General features: G+C 46.2%; 1 protein-coding gene across 2 annotated transcripts in view; it reads right to left on the bottom strand.

Moving 5' to 3' along the window:
- The window catches only part of SLC39A14 (solute carrier family 39 member 14), a 114,668-nt gene that overhangs the window by 93,230 nt on the left and 750 nt on the right, over positions 1-20,688 (bottom strand). The gene's annotated exons all lie outside the window — the stretch shown is intronic.

The raw sequence follows: 20,688 nt of genomic DNA, 5'->3' as shown, positions 1-20,688 counted from the left end.
GTGGGCGGAGGACAAGTGGATCTGGACGTTCAGGGCCCGAAACAGTGCCTGCCAGAACCGGGCAGTGAACTGGGCTCCTCGGTCAGATATCAGGTGGTCGGGGAGGCCGTGCAAACGGAAAACCTGGGTCAAAAACAGTTGAGCAGTTTCTGGGGCAGAGAGTAGTCCGGCACAGGGGAGGAAATGGGCCATCTTGGTGAACAGGTCTACGACCATGAGGATGGTGGTCATTCCCCTGGAGACCGGTAAGTCCGTGATAAAATCCAGGGAGACCAAGCGCCAGGGCCCTGGGGGGGTAGGCAGCGGGAGCAGGAGACCAGGTGCCTTTCCGGGGTGTCTCTTGGCTCGCTGGCAGGTATCACAGGCAGCTACATAGTCCTTGACGTCCGCTTGGACCCGGGGCCACCAGAAATCCCGTAGGACCAGGTGGAGGGTTTTATAGGTTCCAAAATGACCTACAGGCTGGCTGTCATGGCAGAGTTGGAGCACCTCTCCCCGCAGAGCTCCCAGGGGAACGTACAAACGGTTCCGGTGGTACAAGAGGCCATTTTGCAAGGAAAATGGGCTGTCCAGGGTGGGCGTTCCTGACTGGAGCTCTCACTGCTGTGCCAGGGCATATGGGTCCTTTTGCTGCTGTTCCTGCACCCGGTCCAGTAGGGGTTGTGGCTGGTGGGTAGCTGCAAACTTCTCTGGGCGGAGGATTGGGCGAAGGGGGTGATCGAACTGCTCGGCTCGGTATTCCAGCTTGCGAGAGAGTGCATCTGCTTGTGTGTTTCGGTGGCCGGGGAGGTAGGTGACCGTGAACTGGAACCGGGAGAAAAACATGGACGACCGGATCTGGCGTTGGTTAAGCCGTCGGGCACTTTGCAGGTGCTCCAGGTTTCGATGGTCCATTCGTACCTGTACCGGATGGTGTGCCCCTTCCAAGAGATGATGCCAGGTCTCGAAGGCTACTTTTATGGCCAGTAACTCCTTCTCCCAAATATTGTAGTTCTGTTCCGAAGAATTGAGTTTCCGGGAGTGGAACGCACAGGGGAGTAGGGACTGCTTGTTCCCCACTGGCTGTAGTAGGACTGCTGTCACTGCCTTATCGGATGCATCAGCCTCTACTATGTAAGGTCCGGTGGGGTCAGGTTGCTGGAGAATGGGTTCAAATGTAAAGGCTTGTTGGAGGCGCTGGAATGCCTGTTGAGCGGCCTCCGTCCAAGCAAACTTCTCTTTGCCTCGAAGCAGGTCCGATATGGGTGTTGTTAGTTCGGAGAAGTGGGAGATGAACCGGCGGTAATAGTTGGCGAAGCCCAAGAAGCGCTGCACATCTTTGTGGCTTTGAGGAGCTGCCCATTGGAGGATGGTCTCAATTTTGCCTGGGTCTATCTGGATACCCAGGGGAGAGATCCAATGGCCTAGGAAATCCACGGTAGTGAGGTCAAATGCACATTTTTCTAGCTTGGCGAAGAGGCGGTTCTCCCGCAGGCACTGCAGCACCACTTGAACGTGCTCCTTATTTTCCGAGGGGTTCCGTGAGTAGATCAGGATGTCATCCAAGTAAATCACCAGGAAGCGGTCTAGGAGGTCCTGGAAGATGTCGTTCATGAAGTGCTGAAAGACGGCAGGAGCGTTGCACAAGCCAAAAGGCATCACTGTGTACTCAAAATGTCCATAATGGGTGCGAAAGGCCGTCTTCCACTCATCTCCCTCCCGCATAAGCACCAGGTTATAGGCCCCTCTCAGGTCCAGTTTGGTGAAAATACGAGCACCCCGCAGCCGCTCTAGTAGTTCTGGGATCAGGGGCAAAGGGTACCGATTCCGAACTGTAATCTGGTTGAGGGCTCGGTAGTCATTACAAAGCCGGAGTTCCCCACCTTTCTTTTTTACGATAAGTACAGGGGCGGCTGCAGGTGACGTGGAGGGGTGAATGAACCCTCGACGCAGGTTCTTGTCTAGGAACTCTCTGAGGGCTGCCAGTTTGGGTTCCGACAGGGAGTAAATCCAGCCCACGGGAATCTTGGCTCCAGGGAGCAGGTCAATGGAGCAGTCATAAGGATGATGGGGCGGCAACTGGACTGCCTCTTTCGTCCCAAAAACATCCTGGAACTCCCGGTACTTTTCCAGTAATTTCTCCAGCACGGAGCTTGCCTCCCAGGTAGTCAGGATGTACTCCTTCGGCCCTCAACAGATGGTTTGGCAATAGGGGGATCCGAGGGTCAGTCGGCCTGTGGACCACTGGATGAGGGGGTCGTGCCGCTGTAGCCACGCCAGGCCAAGCACTACCGGGAAGTGGGGTGCGGCAGCCAGGTAGAACTGGAGGCTTTCCCGGTGCTCACCCAGGGCCATGTCTAGCAGCACTGTCTCCTGTACTACCGGGCCCGAGGTGGGAAGCCGGCCATCAATAGTCTCCATGAGGATAGGGCGACAAATGGGTTGACTAGGAACCTGGTGTAGATTGGCAAAGGACACGTCCATGAAATTGCTGGTGGATCCTGAGTCCAGCATGGCTGGTACTTGGAGGGTACCCCTTCCGGGGACTGTCAGAGAGATCAACATGGTCAGATGCTTGGGCAGTGAGGAACTGAGGTGGCGGGCCCCCTGAACCACGAGGTTGCCTCGGCTCAGGGGCCTGTGGAGGCTGGGACGTGGGCGTTTCCCGAGGTAGGGACTGTGGGTTGTTTCACGGAACAATGGGCTGCAAAATGTCCCTGGGCCCCGCAATACAGGCAGAGGCCCTGCTGCCTGCGTCTCAGCTTTTTGGCAGCAGAAAGACGTGGCTGAGCCTCTCCCAGCTGCATAGGTTCTACTGGGGGTGTAGGGTCCTTGCCAGAGGGCTCCGAGGGCACAGCCACTGGGGCTGAAGCTCTGTAGACTGGCTGGGGTCGGTTGGCAGCAGGCCTGCTTTCCAGCCTCCCATCAATCTGGAGACACAGGCGTATTAGGGCTTGCAGGGTTCCAGGGCGCTCCACCCTAGCTAGCTCATCCAGAAGCTCATCGGACAGCCCCTCCTGAAATTGATCCATGAGAGCCGCTTCGTTCCAGCCCAGGTTTTGTTGTAGTAAACAAAAGTCTGTTACATATTCCCCCAAGGGACGTCGGCCTTGCCGCAGCCTGCGTATGCTGTGGTTGGCTGTGGCTGATTTGACTGGGCCCTCAAACATAGCCTTCAGTTCCCTGGTGAAGGCGGCTAGGTCGTTGAGCACGGGGCTACGCTCGAGGAGCAGGGATGTGGCCCATATAGCTACAGCCCCGGTGCACAGGTTAATCAAGAATCCCACCCGGGTCTTATCATCTGGGAAGGCCTCTGGTCATAACTCCATGAAGAGCTGGGCCTGGGCCAAGAATGCTGAGAGCTGTTCTGAAGCCCCAGTGAATTTCTCTGGGAGGGTCACAGGGCACTTGGCTCTCCCTGTAGGTAGAGTGGGTGGGGCTGCTGCTAGCTGGGCTTGCAAGCCTTGGACGGCCAACAGCAGCTGGCCTACTTGTGAGCGCAGGAGCAAGTTTTCCTGCTGGAGTTGCTCCATGGTCGGCACTTCCCCCACTCACTTGTTGCTTGCTTCGTTTTGGGCTGACTACAAACTGTCAGCTCTTCACTGAGACAGCAGTGTCGGTGGGGGTGCAGGCAGGGCTGGAGATTCCTTGGTAATTGCCAGGCTGTAAGTCCTCAGCCGGCAGCTTAGCTATAAATCTGCCAGACGCTGGAAGGGGACTCATTGATATCATCTATCTCAGCCCCCAAATCCATAACACTACCCCCCTTCCCTGACAAAGGTCAAACGAACAACAGAATAACAGATTTTCCTATAAAGAAATAGCAGACACAGGTTAATAAGACATTGAAATATACATGATCAAAAGCATAGTCATACTAAGGTCGCATTTCCACATGACACAAGTACAAAAACAGTCCATTCCTTTACAGCAAGTTTTCAATTAATTATTCTCTCTTTAGGCTTCCTCTTTCTTGGAGTTTCCAGTCACAGTTCTACATCCAAACCACTTACCCAGTCCTCATACTTAGCAATGCCCAAAATAGCTTCCAACATATTTAAACCAGATTACGGCCTCAGTACTGGAGCTCCTTTGTCCTGCCTTATGCCACTATAGCACAGCAGCCCCCCAAAACACAATAATTTTGCCTTTGCTTTCCTAAACAGTTGTACACACACAAAATCTAACAGGCATGGTATAATGAATCTTAAACATTAAAATGTTACTGCAAAAACCTATCAGCATCATTCCTAAAAAATCATTAAACAGTCCACAAGCATGCAAAAAGCACAAATCAAACGCATTTCAAAAGGTAATACTAAAACCATCAGGAAGAATTACTACACCAAATCAGTACACAGTCCCATAAGCATGACCCCCACACCCAAACCATGCAGTTGCCCAAATGGTCCTTTGTCTTGGAGCTTTGGGAACCAGTTATATACTTTTTCTGAAGGTATCCTGGACCCAAGTTGTTATGGTACTCATAAATATATACAAGAACCTTGAACTTAGCTTGGGCAGCCAGTGCAAGCTTTTAAGCAGGAGAGTTATGTGCTGGGAGTAGTCTGTTCCCACCAAGAGAGTCGAGCATAGCATTTTGCATTAGCTGGAGCTTGCACACCAAGCCCAGGTATAGCCCTGCCCCTCCCCTAGAGTGCATTGTAACAAACTTGAGGTTACTAATACATGAATTACTGTGGCCATAGTTGGAAGTGGAAAAAGGCACCCAAAGCCACTGAGGGTACCTGAGCCTCCAGCAACTAAGATGGATATAGGAGCACCCCCAAATGAGAAACCTGTTATTCCACAGGGAGTGCAACCCCATCCAGAGCTGGCCAGTCTCCCAGACATGGAAACCACCCACCCACAGTACCTTCCAGGGTTCAAACTCAGTTTACTGGCCCTCATCCAGTCCACTACTTCATCCAGACAACAGTCCAGATCATCTCCTGACTTCAGTTATGCTCCAGTTGTAAATAAATCAACAATTACAAAAATGTAATTACATCTCCTGTGCTCTCTCCTCCAAAGAAACCCAAATGCATGTAATATTGCCCCTGGAATATATCATCACTCAGGGAAGAAGGGAGCATGCAACAGTATCTGAGAGTTTGTCCTTCCACAGGGTGAAGTGGCCAGCAACTAAGAAAGACACAGCTCAACAGGAGGGATGGAGAGGGAGCCAGCATGTGAAACAAAAAGCAAAGAGGTTGGAATTAAGCCATCAGCTATGGCTGTTGAAAAGCCACTTAGAAGCACGTCACATGCACAAAAGTACTGATAAGGATGGGAAAGGTACAAAAATCCAAGACCTTGGGAACAGTACAAATAATTCCCAATCAAATAACAAACTTCTATCACAGGACATTTTCATTTCAAAAAGGGGGAGGGAACATGCTGATTAAAACATCCTGCTGTGTGTGCACAGGGTGTGGGTTTTTGCCTTATCCTGTAAAGGGTCAGGGAGTGTGTTTGTATTTAATACCATGTAGGTAATAAGATACACAAATGAGGCAAACACATTGAACTAAACACAAGCATCAGAATCCTCAGGGAGAGAATGACTAGAAGCAATTTGGAGCATACCTCTTCTCCTCTATGTTCTTGTTGACATCTGCACTTAGGCAGCTGCCTTATACCAAGTCAAACCAATGGTCTATCTAACTCAATAAGGTCTACTGTGACTGGCAGCAGCTCTCAAGGTTTTCAGACAAAGGGTCTTTCCTGGACTGACTTGGGATATTTTCCAGGCAAAATATGTGCTCTACTACTGACCTATTGGCCCTCCTCCTACTCTGCAGGGCAGAGGCAGCCCTTCTGTAGCACTAGCTGAGCTAATGGAGTTCAGAGAAACTCTGAACCGAGAAACTCGGTCAAGCAGATGATCCCTGCAGAAAGCACCTTTGCCAGCCCTATGCTCAGCACTTTGTAGAGGGAAAGTAGCAAAGCTTCTCTTGCACTCTTGCACTAGCTGAGGAGCTAGATAGACCAATGGTCTGACCCAGTATAAATCCTTTAGACCAGTTAGTTTGCTACACCGATGAGACAGCAGCATGAGACTTCCACCAGATTGCACTTGATAAAGGATCTGTCACCCGAAACACGTTGGGCAGCAATAAAACCACTTTTGTTTTCAGTTTTGGCTGTCTGCTGGCTAGGCACTTTGAGGGTTTTCCCTCTTTTTAGCTGCAGTACATTTGGGGTGCCTCCCTCCTTCCTTTCCATCTGACTCAGTATAAGGCAGCTTCCTATGTTCCTAAGGGCTGTCAGGTGCTTGGGAATTGCTGCACAAGTGACTTTTACAGGTGGGCTGGAGAACTCATCTGTGAATCATCTGGCATCATAGCATCCCATCCACCTGCCAAAGTTGATCCATGTGGTGGGGATAGCAATCTGTCTTACTGGCCAAATTGGTTGCCCATCCCAGCACTAAACCACAGTTTAGCTTTACACCTGACTGAGGCCAGTGTGTCTTCAGCTGGTGTTGTCCAAGGTTTATCCTAAGCCATGCTGAAGGCTACAGGTAACTACTGAGCAAACGGCGCATATGGAGGTACTTTTTGTTTCAGGTACTGGATAGTTTCAGCACTTCCAAGCTATACCACTGGGGGGGCGGCTGGGCTCCAGCACATGTGGTCTCTGCTAGTCCATAAAGCTGACAGTGGTTGGCACAGGAGTAGAATAGGTAATACAGTTCACATGGCCAGCTTCCCCTAGTGAACAGTGGCAAACTCCACCTGAGCAGAAGCTTCATATGGAATATAAAGTCTAATTGGAAAAGCAATCCTGAACAAACGTTTTATCTTGGATCCCAGCAGACCAGCTGTTTCCCCACTCTCTTTCCTCATAGTTGCCCATCCCCTTCATCCTCAACAGAGTGTGTATATGCATGTAGTGTGTGATGCTGGAATGCTCCCTAAAGTCCTTTGAGTCATTCACAGAAGAATGCAGAGCACATTTCCACCTAATGCCGCGCAGATCAATAGGGCAGAAGTATATTGGACAGTTACGCACATTTTGAGCGTGGCTGGTGTACTGCTCTTCACAAAATATGTGCCGGTCTAGATCTCACCTGATTTTTCCTCAGGAACACTGCTGCCAACCTTCTCTGCCTCACTGTCATCCTGATCATGCCCATATAAGAGGGAGGAGTTTACCAAAGCAAAAGGTGTTTACTAAATGAGCAAAGGTAGGATGCTTTAAGTTTATTTCCTGGTGTCTCTGTCTCTGTCTCATACAGTCACTCTTGTGAGGCACATGTTACCAAATTCTTTCAAGCTACACAGGAAGTGGGTTGGACTGTGAAAGACCAACCCAAATTGTGTTTGCATCTTTATAAATGTGTAGGGGAGAGCCAGTGTGGTGTAGTGGTTAAAGTGTTGGACTACGACCTGGGAGACAGGGTTCAAATCTCCACACAGCCATGAAGCTCACTGGGTGACTTTGGGCCAGTCACTGTCTCTCAGCCTCAGAGGAAGGCAATGGTAAACCACCTCTGAATACGGCTTACCATGAAAACCCTAGGTTCACCATAAGTCGGAATCGACTTGAAGGCAGTACATTTACATTTACAAATGTGTAGAGCAGTCCAATATCTTAGAGAGGAGGTCAGGTCTCCTGCTCCCCTGGTGTATTCACTATAGCTGCCCAATTTCCCTGCTTTTTAAAGTTTGACAGAAATATCTGTGGGCTATAGGTACGTTCTTAAACCGCAAGGTTTTTATTATTATTATTAGTGAATAAATATGCATACATCCAAAAATAAGCAAGTGCAAGCTGTTGGTAGAGGTAGGATAATTCTTATAAATCTACACATAAATTATATATTTAAACCATTTTTATTTTCCGTTATTTTATTTATTTATTTTTAAATAAAGGAAACCTCTGCTTTCATTCAAATTGGGACTGATGATCAGAAAGAGTGACAAAGAGTGAAATGGGGGAGAAATAACTTATCTGATGGTTATGTGTTTACACGTGGGTAGACACATAAATTGCAAACACCCCCCCCCCAAAAAGTTATTAGAATCCAAGAGCTGCCTGCTCTTCCATGGCCAAGCTGATGTACTAGGGCAGGCAAGACAGAATGCAGCAGCATTAATTAATTACCTTTGGAAATAGAGAACAGCAGGCCATAAAAAGTTACAGCCCTTCTTAAAAGTTATGACGAATAAAAGCAAAAGGTTACACAGAGCATGGTGCACCCAATAGCTGCCAAAAGCCGTTTACCACCAGTAGAGGAAAGGCAGATCTAAACAAATATACCCAGCTCTTAACAAGCTCTGAGATGGGAACAGGCCAAACGTATTTCCATTGCTTATGGGACAGGACTTCGCAGCAGCCCCTAACAGCTCGCCAACAGATAATTCAAGTTGGACATCCTACTGGAATTCAGTGGGGATGAGACCCAGGTAACAGAGCCAGTGTGGTGTAGTGGTTAGAGTGTTGGACTATGACCTGGGAGACCAGGGTTCAAATCCCCACATAGCCATGAAGCTCACTGGATGACCTTGGGCCAGTCACTGCCTCTCAGCCTCAGAGGAAGGCAATGGTAAACCCCCTTTGAATACTGCTTACCATGAAAACCCTATTCATAGGGTCGCCATAAATTGGGATTGACTTGAATGCAGTCCATAAGCTGAAAGTGGGCTTAGAACTCCAGCCTTAGGCAGTGTTTAGTCCTAGCTGGCTGAAGTAATCTTCAGAACTACCACCACCATGTGACAGGCTAAGGATAATGACTAGGTCCAAACAAATATTTCAGAAGATGTGTACAAGTCGCAATGACGGGTTTCTCTCCTACCATTTACTTTCAGCAATTGGCATCAAGACTAATCAGCACACGCAATAGAATAAGGTGGCAGAATGCGCAGAAAGCAAAACATACTGTACAACTTCAGTCTGCAGGTGTGTGGATACCAATTTTTTAATCCTTTCTCACATTAAACAAAACAAATAAATAAACCTAACCTTTCCTGCCATCAAAAGATAAAAGTAAGCAACAGCCCACTCCCTATGCTATTTTCCTGCCTACAGGGCAATTTATTTGTTATTTACACAGGAGAACATTAAAAGTGTGATTCCCCCATTATTTGCAGGTTGAAGTGGTACATTAACTATAATACAGGAAGCCATATTTCAGCTGAACATCAGGAAAAACTTCCTAACTGTTAGAGTGGTATGACAGTGGAACCAATGACTTTGGGAGGTGGTGGGCTCTCTAACATTAGAAACATTCAAGAGGCTGGACAGCCACTGTCAGGGATGCTTTAACTTGGATTCCTGCATTGAGCAGTGGGGTTGGATTTGATGGCCTTATAGGCCCCTTACAATTCTATGATTCTAAGATTCTACCCACGCTATCCTCACTCCATTCTGCCACATATGTAGATTAAGCCTCAGATCTGACTCATGTCTGTTGAAGGAGGGAGAGCTCATTGCTAGCAAGACCAGTCTCCTAGCTGCTCGGACCAGTGTGAGCAAACCTGGCTTGGGATTCTTTTGACCTTTATCTAGCCTAGCAGAGCAAGAAGGCTTTCTTTCTTTCTTGGCTAATCCCTCTGCAGTTCTCCACTTTGGGTGGACCTAGGTGGTGGTGCACAGGTTGAACCTATCTGACATCCTTCAAGTTGCCACTTCAAGACCAGCTGTGGGCTTAAGTCCTCAATACCAAGACCAGAGATAAACTGTGTTTGAGGCATCTAGCAATAGTTGCCAACTCCATCATGCAACAACTGACCATCATTTTCTTTTCATGTTTAACTGCACAGACAGACATTTAAAGTGGATACTCTTAGCTTTATGAAAAAGCCTCCTTCCTCCACCCCCAAATACTCTCAGTATGAAGAGGCATACTGGACACACTTCATTCAAGACTTTGTGGAAATACTTTGTTAGTTTTTCACATTATCCCTGTAACTGACAGTTGCTTGTGCACATTGCAGCCATGAGATCTACAACAGCACCAATTTCTAACAGGCCACTAGAGTGATACTGTGTGGCTAACCTTTTTATTATTTTGTTGCCATTATGTACCCAACATCTTTCTCATATGGCACGGCAACATTGAGATTTGGAGTGAGGTGTCTTCAGTATGACACCCAGCTCTCTTTTTCTTTAGTCACTAAAGTCAAGAGAGGCTGTGGAAGTATGATGTGGGTCAGTGATGAACAGGAAAAGAACCAATAAACTGAAGCTAAATCCTGACATTACCTGTTCTGGATAGGGATCACTCACTCTAAAACAACAAGAGAAGAGCTCAGGGGTGCTCCTCGATCCAATATTGTAACTTGAAACCCAAGTGGCTCACAGTGCCTTTTACCAGCTCCAGTTGATTTGTCAATTGTGGTTTGGTCATGCTCTGATAACCTCCCAGTTGGATTACTGTAATGTATTATACCTGGGGCTGCCCTTGAAAACACAGTTTGGAAGTTTCAACTTGTACAGAAATCAGCTGCCTTCATTCTGGCTGATTTACCTAAATGGAGCCATATTATATCAGTTCTAAAGGAACTATGTTGGCTCCCTATTAGCCTTATCCAAGCTTCTGGTGCTTATTTATAATTTTGTGTAGCTTGCCACCACTCATCATATGCTCAGAGGCACGTTATCAAATTCTTCCAAGCTACACAGGAAGTGGACTGGACTGTAAAAGACCAACCCAAATTGTATTTGCATTTTGAAAAATGTCTAGGGCAGTACAATATCTCAGAGAGGAGGTCAGGTCTCCTGCTCCCCTGGTGCATTCACTATAGCTGCCCAATTTCCCTGCTTTTTAAAGTTTGATAGAAATATCTGTGGGCTATAGGTACATTCTTAAACTGCAAGGTTTTTTGCCTATTAGCTAATTTCTCTGCTTTTTAATCCGGGAGGAAAGAAGTGGGATCCTGTGCAAGTTTGCTGAGAATTGATTGATCATTTGTATGCTTATTGAGTTCAGTGGAATTTACTCCCCTGCAATCATGCTTAGGATAGGTGCAACTGACCACAGGGGATGGGGACAGGAGAATGAGAAGGAGGGAGGGGAGAAAGGACAGAGAGGAGGAGGGATGCAGGCAGGAGGTGGAGGGGAGGAGGACAAGTTTGATCATTTGCATGCTTATTGAGTTCAGTGGGATTTACTCCCATGCAATCTTGCTTAGGATAGGTAAAACTGATGGGGGGAGGGGGGAGGGCTGGAGGGGGGAGGGGAGGAGGAAGAAGGAAGAGAGGGGAAGGAGGGGAAAGGCTGGTCTGATTATTTGCTTGCTTGTTGAGTTCAATGGGATTTACTCCTATGCAATCATGGTTAGGATAGGTAAAACTGACCATGGGGGAGGAGGGGGAGGAGGAAGAGGAAGGGGAAGGAGCGTATTGGAGGGGAGCAAAGGAAGGGGGAGGGCAGGTTTGATCATTTGCATTCTTATAGAGTTCAAAGGTATTTACTCCCATGCAATCATGCTTAAGATAGGTAAAACTGACCATGGGAGGAGGAAGGTGAGGGGGAGGAGGGAGAAGGGGGAGGAGGGGATTGGAAGGGGAAGGGAAGGGGCAAGAGGGAGGGGATAGGAGGGAGGAGAAGGGAGGGTGGGTTTGATCATTTGCATACTTTTTGAGTTCAATGAAATTTATTTCTTGTGCAATCATATTTGAAAATGGAAATGGACTACCTTCAAGTCGATCCTGACTTATGGCGACCCTAAGAATAGGGTTTTCATGGTAAACGGTATTCAGAGGTGGTTTTACCATTGCCTTCCTCTGAGGCTGAGAGGCAGTGACTGGCCCAAGGTCACCCAATGAGCTTCATGGCTGTGTGGGGATTCAAACCCTGTCTCCCAGGTCATAGTCCAACACTGACTCAATGAAGGGGCAGGGGGGAGGAGGAGGAGGGGGAGGGGAAGGGGAGGAGATGAAGATGTCAACCCAGTGTGCGGCAGCTGTGAAAAAGGCAAATTCCATGCTAGGGATAATTAGGAAAGGTACTGAAAATAAAACAGCTGATATCATAACGCCGTTGTATAAATCTATGGTGCGGCCGCATTTGGAATACTGTGTACAGTTCTGGTCGCCTCATCTCAAAAAGGATATTATAGAGTTGGAAAAGGTTCAGAAGAGGGCAACCAGAATGATCAAGGGGATGGAGTGACTCCCTTATGAGGAAAGGTTGCAGCATTTGGGGCTTTTTAGTTTAGAGAAAAGGCGGGTCAGAGGAGACATGATAGAAGTGTATAAAATTATGCATGGTATTGAGAAAGTGGATAGAGAAAAGTTCTTCTCCCTCTCTCATAATACTAGAACTCATGGACATTCAAAGAAGCTGAATGTTGGAAGATTCAGGACGGACAAAAGGAAGTACTTCTTTACTCAGCGCATAGTTAAACTATGGAATTTGCTCCCACAAGATGCAGTAATGGCCACCAGCTTGGATGGCTTTAAACGAAGATTAGACAAATTCATGGAGGACAGGGCTATCAATGGCTACTAGCCATGATGGCTGTGCTCTGCCACCCTAGTCAGAGGCAGCATGCTTCTGAAAACCAGTTGCCGGAAGCCTCAAGAGGGGAGAGTGTTCTTGCAGTCAGGTCCTGCTTGCGGGCTTCCCCCAGGCACCTAGTTGGCCACTGTGAGAACAGGATGCTGGACTAGATGGGCCACTGGCCTGATCCAGCAGGTTCTTCTTATGTTCTTAGGAGATTGGGTGGGTGGGCACTGGGCAGAGGGGAAGCCCCTTTCCTTTCCAAAAGGAAAACATTGTGAACAGTATCATTGCTTTTCAGGGTTTCCACCACCTTTTTATTCTACAGCAGGCACATATAGCCTCCCACACAAATTTAAATCAAAGCTGGCCCTGGCCACATCCACAGCAGGCCTTTATTTCACTTTGGACAGTCATGGCTTCTCAAAGAATCTTTGTGAAGGGTGCTGAGAGTTGCTAGGAGATGCCCTGTTTCCCTCACAGACCTTCAATCAGAGTGGCTGACTGTTAAACCACTCCAGCCACTGGAGTCTGTCAGGGCAATAGGAGTCTCCTCTCAGCACCCTTCACAAACAATACTTTCCAGGATTCTATGGGGGGAGCCATGAATGTCTCAAGTGAAATAAAGTCTGGTGTGGGTGTGGCCCCCTGATTAGCCAAGCCAAGCAAAGCAGCTGTGAGTCTGGGTTTTAAAACAGTTGGTTCTTACTGAGCATGCCCAACACTCATTCAGTTCAATGCAAAATTTCTTAAATTAATTAAAAGCCAGCTAGGGATTTTTAAAACTTTTAAACTGCAGAAGATGAAGGTCAGAGTATGGGGCAAGGTCAGTAATAGGATTACAGGTACTCAGTGAACATGGCTGATTTTTAATGAATTTCAACAGATTGTGAGAACTCTGACAGAAAAACGTCCAAAAGGGGTCTGGGTTTCCCCCCCTCTTTTTAGACTTTGAACTCTATTCTCTCCGACTGTTCTGTGTATCACCATGAAAATGTAGAGGGTTGTTAAGCAAGCGTTTCTGAGTTCAGGACTATAAATCTTTGTTCTGAAATGAGCTTATGGGAAGCATCCAGATGGCATGGGGGGTATTTTCAATTTAACATTGCGGAATGTGAAAAATTCACGCTGGCTATAGTATACAGCAACTCTCATGACTGTATAATTACATAGCACTGCTGTACACAGGGGTAGGGGGATGCTGAGAGAAGAGCTGCTTGTTTAAAGATCAACCAGTGATCTCATAGTTGAAGCAGGGTTTGAAGGCACTCTGAGCCACTGTGTTACACTGCCTCTTCGGTATCAGCAATTTAGGCTCCACAGTCTCTTGACAGAGGAAAGCCAGGGAAAGTGAGCATTATCAATGGATTTCACTACAGGAAGGGTAAAGATCAAGTTGCATCCAGGCAGGAACACTGGGCCAGGTGCCTTTTTCACACTCCTTGTTCAACATAATCTAAACACACTCTGTTCTTGTTGTTCTCCCATCAGTGCTTGCATAATGGATACGGCAGCCTCATTGACATCCACTTGACAGAAAGCCCCTCAACCCTAAAGCTTCCTCTAACCAGGAAACAAATTTTTCTTCAATAATTCATTCCTAGGTCCTAGACTAACCCAAGAATACCTATATCTCGCTTTTAAGATCCAATGTTCTGAAAAAACCCATTAGATCATGTTCAGAGTAGAGTAGGGCATGCAGTTTTCATGCGATTTCAACTCCTGGTATCTCCAGTTAAAAAGGATCAGATAACAATTGATGGGAAAGACCTCTGTCTGACATCTGGGAAAGTCATTGCCAGTCAAGAAAAGTAAACAATACTGGGTTAGCGGGACAGGTAACCTGGTGGAAGGCAGTTTCTGATGTTCCCCATAAAACACCATAAGGATGGTGCAACAGAGCCAGTGAGGCTTGGCCATATGTCATCACCAACTGCTGCAACATCAAAAATTCCAGCAAGGACACAAGATAACTTTGCAACCCATTGCCAGGCATACCTGGAATAGAATGGGCCTGGAAAGAGAAAGCCAGGGACAACTGGGAAAACTCCTGAGTCAGACCATTTGTCCACATAACCCAGTACTGTCTGTTCTGACAAGCAAAAATCTCTGTGGTCCCAGGTAGTTAGCCAGTCCAGGAACTGGAGATCCTTTAACTAGCCAGCAACCAGATATCCTTTAACTATAGTTGCCAAGGACCAAACCTGGGCAGATGCTCTCTAGCCCTGGCCCCATCCTGATCAAAACAGGGTATGGATACTTTATCAGGAGGAAGTGGAGCATCTCAAGACCAGTCATCTTCACCATTCTGCCCTGAGTGAGCCCCCATACACGGATTCCTTAAGTTAAAATTTTGAAACCTGCACACACAATGGCATTCACAAGAGCAGCCAGCACTTATGAAAGTGAATTAATACTAGCATCACCTACTGTACCAATGCCCAGGACTCACTACTACTAATGGCATATTCTCTGCCAATTTACCTTTTCCCTTATTACTGAAGAGCAAAGTCAACATGGCATATTATGTGCTGGATAGGGATTTATATATATATGGAAAGAGGCTAATTTTAGATTAACTTGTTTCAAGATAAATATCCTCTCTATTTGAAAAAAGTTTTGCCTGTAATATTTTTTTAAAATAAACTAAACAGAATCTCAGTGAATGACAAAAGAGACTGGTGAAATTTCCTTTAATTTATGAGCCAGAAAAGCAACATCTCAACTCTTTCAGGGCTGGTCCAGTTTTATGGTGGCCAGAAAGGTCCTCTAGACCATAATTCCTAAGGTGTCTGCCAAGAGAAAAAAATTTTAATTTTAATTTTAAATAGTTTAAAAAATGTGATCCCAAAGAATCCCTGCTCATAGTAGGATACCTGTTTTGTCTCTGCCTGATTTAGCACTCTAGAGTTGTCTTTCTAATTAGGAATGTGACTCACACAGAAACAAAATGGCTGGGGTTCACTGTGGAGAGATAAATTGCACAAACTAAAAATTGAGCCTTTTCATCTTTAAGAGTCAATTGTGACTATGAATTTTATTGCATGGAAAAAGTATGTAACCCCCAGGGAACAGAAGGCTGTGAAATATTGGTCTAAATCAGAGATGGGGAACACTTTTTAGCCCAAGAGCCACATTCCCTTCTGGGCAACCTTCAGAGAGCCATATTGCCAGTGGTTGATATGGCCAGGAGCAAAAGTGGGCAAAGCAATAAATGCAAACGTTACCTTTGTACAGTAGCCTACTTTCTACACTCACACACCCCTCTCCATCCTCCATCCATACAAGCAAGAGGCATCAGCGGAGTTCAAGGACACATTCTAGCCAGGTGAAAACACTCAGGCTATGAAGAAAGACCAGCTGGGGAGAGTCCTAAGGACCAAATAGAGGCATGGAGTGCTCTCTGGCCTGAGGATCCTCACCCCTGGTGTAGACACTAGTTTGGGAGATGTGGTCTGATCCCCTCAAAGTTGGTCAGCCTCTATAATAATAAAGTCTATAATAAAATTGGTAGCCATTAGCTTCACAAGTATGGAGTTTATGTGCTCTGGCAGAAGAGCCCTGATATAACAGACAAAGGGTCCATTCTGTTTTCCACAAAGGTTCTGAGCTAGGTGCTCCTGGGAAGCCCTTTTCCAGGGGATGTACTTACCATTTGGCCATCCTACTGGAAGGAAGGGCGGAATATAAATTTTCATCATCATCATCATCATCCCTGATCTAGGTAGTTCAAGAATTCACTCTAGAATTTTGGATGCTAGAGACATTTCAGTTTGTATCTTTAAAAACAGATTCTTAGCAGGCCAAATTGTGTGTGAATATTCAAGTTTTGTTTGCAAAGATGGACAAGTAAAGTATGTTGAAAACTGCAAAAATTAAAAAAGTCTGGTATACAAATATCAGAAATCTGACAAAACACTAGACCAACTGTTATTTATGATAGGAATACAACTCAGAAAACAATCTGATCTTTTGATAGATATTTATGAATGGCATACAGCTCAGTGTTTAAAACCCTTGGGATTTAAGAAGGCCCTTATTGGAAGTACTATATTAAGCCATTCATACTGACAAAGGTGGCCACAATATGAAGCTACCTTACCCCATTGGTCCACCCAGCACATTACCATCCGTTCTGACTGGCAGTTCTTCAAGGTCTCTGGTGAAGATTTTCCTTCTCCAGCCCTGCTACCAAAGTTGCTTTAACTGGGGATACTGTGGGCTGAACCCAGTCTTTTGTGCATGCAAAGTTCTCTACAGTTCAGCCATAGCCCATGAAGTAAGGTGAAAACAGCTGTCTCAGATGGAGATGAAAAGCAGCAGGGTGGGAAACAGGAAGTTTGCCTCACCTCATAAAGGATACTTTGGAGCTGGCAAAGGTTCAGAAACGGGCAACCAAATGATCAAGGGGATGGAGCCACTCCCCTATAAGGAATGATGACAACATTTCAGGCTTTTTAGTTTAGAGAAAAGAGAAGCAAGAAGGGACATGATAGAGGTGTATAAAATGCATGGTGTGGAGAAAGCCAACAGAGAAATGATTTTCTCTCTCACTCTTCACACTAGAACTCAGGAATACCCAATGAAGCTGAATCTTGGAAGATTCAGGGCAGACAAAAGAAAGTACATCTTTGCACAGCACATAGTTAAACTATGGAATTCACTCCCAGAGGCAGTGATGGCCACCAACTTGGAAGGCTTTAAAAGAGGGTTAGACAAAAACATGGAGCATAAGGCTATTAACAGCTACTAGCTACTGGTTGTGTTCTACCTCCGCTGTCAAGAGGCAGTATGCCCCTGAAAACCAGTTGCTGGGAACCAAATGTGGTTAGAGTGCTGTTGTGTTCAGGTCCTGCTTTTGAGCTTCCCAAAGACAACTGGTTGGCCACTGTGAGAACAGGATGCTTGGACTAAACGGGCCATTGACCAGATCCAGCAGGCTCTTGTTTTTCTCCCACAATTTACACTGAAAGTAACAGTAGTGCTTTTAAGAACATAAGAAGAGCCTGCCGGATCAGGCCAGTGGCCCATCTAGTCCAGCATCCTGTTCTCACAGTGGCCAACCAGGTGCCTGGGGGAAGCCCGCAAGCAGGACCTGACTGCAAGAACACTCTCCCCTCCTGAGGCTTCCGGCAACTGGTTTTCAGAAGCATGCTGCCTCTGACTAGGGTGGCACAGCACAGCCATCACGGCTAGTAGCCATTGATAGCCCTGTCCTCCATGAATTTGTCTAATCTTCGTTTAAAGCCATCCAAGCTGGTGGCCATTACTGCATCTTGTGGGAGCAAATTCCATAGTTTAACTATGCGCTTAGTAAAGAAGTACTTCCTTTTGTCTGTCCCGAATCTTCCAACATTCAGCTTCTTTGAATGTCCACGAGTTCTAGTATTATGAGAGGGAGAAAAACTTTTCTCTATCCACTTTCTCAATGCCATGCATAATTTTATACACTTCTATCATGTCTCCTCTGACCCGCCTTTTCTCTAAATTAAAAAGCCCCAAATGCTGCAACCTTTCCTCATAAGGGAGTCGCTCCATCCCCTTGATCATTCTGGTTGCCCTCTTCTGAACCTTTTCCAACTCTATACTGATCCTTGAGGGACTCCACTTTCTACAGACCTCCGTTGGGAGAACTGTCCATTTATTCCTACTCTCTGCTTTCTGCTTCTTAACCAATTCCTTATCCGCAAGAGGACCTCTCCTCTTATTCCATGACTGCTAAGCTTCCTCAGAAGTCTTTGGTGAGGTACCTTGTCAAAAACCTTTTGAAAGTCTAAGTACACTACGTCCACTGGATCACCTCTATCTATATGCTTGTTGACACTCTCAAAGAATTCTAATAGGTTACTGAGACAAGACTTTCCCTTGCAGAAGCCATGCTGGCTCTGCTTCAGCAAACCTTGTTCTTCTATGTGCTTAGTTAATCTAGCTTTAATAATACTTTCTACCAGTTTTCCAGGGACAGAAGTTAAGCTAACTGGCCTGTAATTTCCAGGATCCCCCCTGGATCCCTTTTTGAAGATTGGCGTTACATTTGCCACTTTCCAGTCCTCAGGCACGGAAGAGGACCTGAGGGACAAGTTACATATTTTAGTTAGCAGATCAGCAATTTCACATTTGAGTTCTTTGAGAACTCTTGGGTGGATGCCATCTGGGCCTGGTGATTTGTCAGTTTTTATATTGTCTATTAAGCCTAGAACCTCCTCTCTTGTTACCACTATTTGCCTCAGTTCCTCAGAATCCCATCCTGCAAATGTTAGTTCAGGGATCTGCCCTATATCTTCCACTGTAAAGACAGATGCAAAAAATTCATTTAGCTTCTCCGCAATCTCCTTATCATGCTTTAGTACACCTTTGACTCCCTTATCATCCAAGGGTCCAATCACCTCCCTAGATGGTCTCCTGCTTTGAATGCATTTATAGAATTTTTTGTTGTTGGTTTTTATGTTCTTAGCAATGTGCTCCTCAAATTCTTTTTTAGCATCCCTTATTGACTTCTTGCATTTCTTTTGCCAGAGTTTGTGTTCCTTTTTATTTTCTTCATTCGGACAAGACTTCCATTTTCTGAAGGAAGACTTTTTGCCTCTAAGAGCTTCCTTGACTTTGCTCATTAACCATGCTGGCATCTTCTTGGCCCTGGTGGTACCTTTTCTGATCTGCAGTATGCACTCCAGTTGAGCTTCTAATATGGTGTTTTTAAACTTCTTCCAAGTATTTTCGAGTGATGTGACCCTCTGGACTTTGTTTTTCAGCTTTCTTTTTACCAATCCCCTCATTTTTGTGAAGTTTCCTCTTTTGAAGTCAAATGTGACCGTGTTGGATTTTCTTGGCAATTGGCCATTTACGTTTAATTTATGTTTAATTTAATAGCACTATGGTCACTGCTCCCAATCAGTTCAACAACACTTACATCTCACACCAGGTCCCGGTCCCCACTGAGGATTAAGTCCAGGGTTGCCGTTCCTCTGGTCGGTTCCATGACCAACTGGTCTAGGGCATAGTCATTTAGAATATCTAGAAATTTTGCTTCTTTGTCGTGACTGGAACACATATGCGGCCAGTCTATGTCCGGGTAGTTGAAGTCACCCATTACTACCACATTTCCTAGTTTGGATGCTTCCTCAATTTCATATTTCATCTCAAGGTCTCCCTGAGCCTTTTGATCAGGGGGACGATAGATCGTTCCCAGTATTAAATCACTCCTGGGGCATGGTATCACCACCCACAGTGATTCTGTGGAGTCCACCTCTTTTGGGGCTTCGAGCTTGCTGGATTCAATGCCTTCTTTCATGTATAAAGCAACACCGCCACCAATATGTCCTTCCCTGTCCTTCCGATATAGTTTATATCCAGCGATAACCGTATCCCACTGGTTTTCTCCATTCCACCAGGTCTCCGTTATGCTCACTATATCAATGCTCTCCTCTAAGACCAAGCACTCCAGTTCTCCCATCTTGGTTCGGAGGCTCCTAGCATTAGCGTACAGACACTTGTAAGCAGTGTCTCTCTTCAAGTGTCTTTGGCACTTTTGGTTTGGCCTGTGGTAATTTTGCCCTTCTGAATTGATGTCCTGTGCCCCTGCTCTCACAATGCTTACTTCTAGGCCTACCGCTTTTAAAATTTCATTTCTTTGGTCTTTATCCCAGGGGGGAGGTTTATTCCGAACCGGACCTTCCTCAGCTCCTGTCGGGTTTCCCCCCTCAGTCAGTCTAAAAGCTGCTCTGCCACCTTTTTAAGTGCCAGCACTCTGGTTCAAGTGGAGCCCATCCCTTTTGTACAGGCCCGGCTTGTCCCAAAATGTTCCCCAGTGCCTAACAAATCCAAACCCCTCCTCCCGACACCATCGTCTCATCCATGCATTGAGACTGCACAACTCCTACTCATTTGAACAGGATTTGCAAAGGAGAACTTCCTGTTGGACTGTACCCAGTGTTAATTAGTTCTGTTGGGGGGGGATTTCCTACCTATCTTGGACACTGCACCAAGATATATCTGGAAATCTCAGGGGGGGGGAGTTTCAAAAGGCCAATGGAGTGTGCATGCATCTCGATAGCTTCCCAAATTCTCCTACCCCAAATACTTTTTTGCACTGAAAGATATTAGGACTAGATTTAATCTACCACCAGCCTTAAACTTCCTGTAAGAAAATAAAGCTAAGCATGACTTTCCATATATACCTGACAGGCATACTATGTTACATTACTCCCAACTTCTCTAAGACGTAAAAAGTTCTATGGGCAGTACTGCTGGGT

This window comes from Rhineura floridana, chromosome 12, assembly GCF_030035675.1.
Source record: "Rhineura floridana isolate rRhiFlo1 chromosome 12, rRhiFlo1.hap2, whole genome shotgun sequence".
NCBI classification, from domain to species: domain Eukaryota; kingdom Metazoa; phylum Chordata; class Lepidosauria; order Squamata; family Rhineuridae; genus Rhineura; species Rhineura floridana.
Note: the sequence above shows the minus strand (reverse complement) of the source record. Positions and strands in the feature narration are given on the sequence as shown.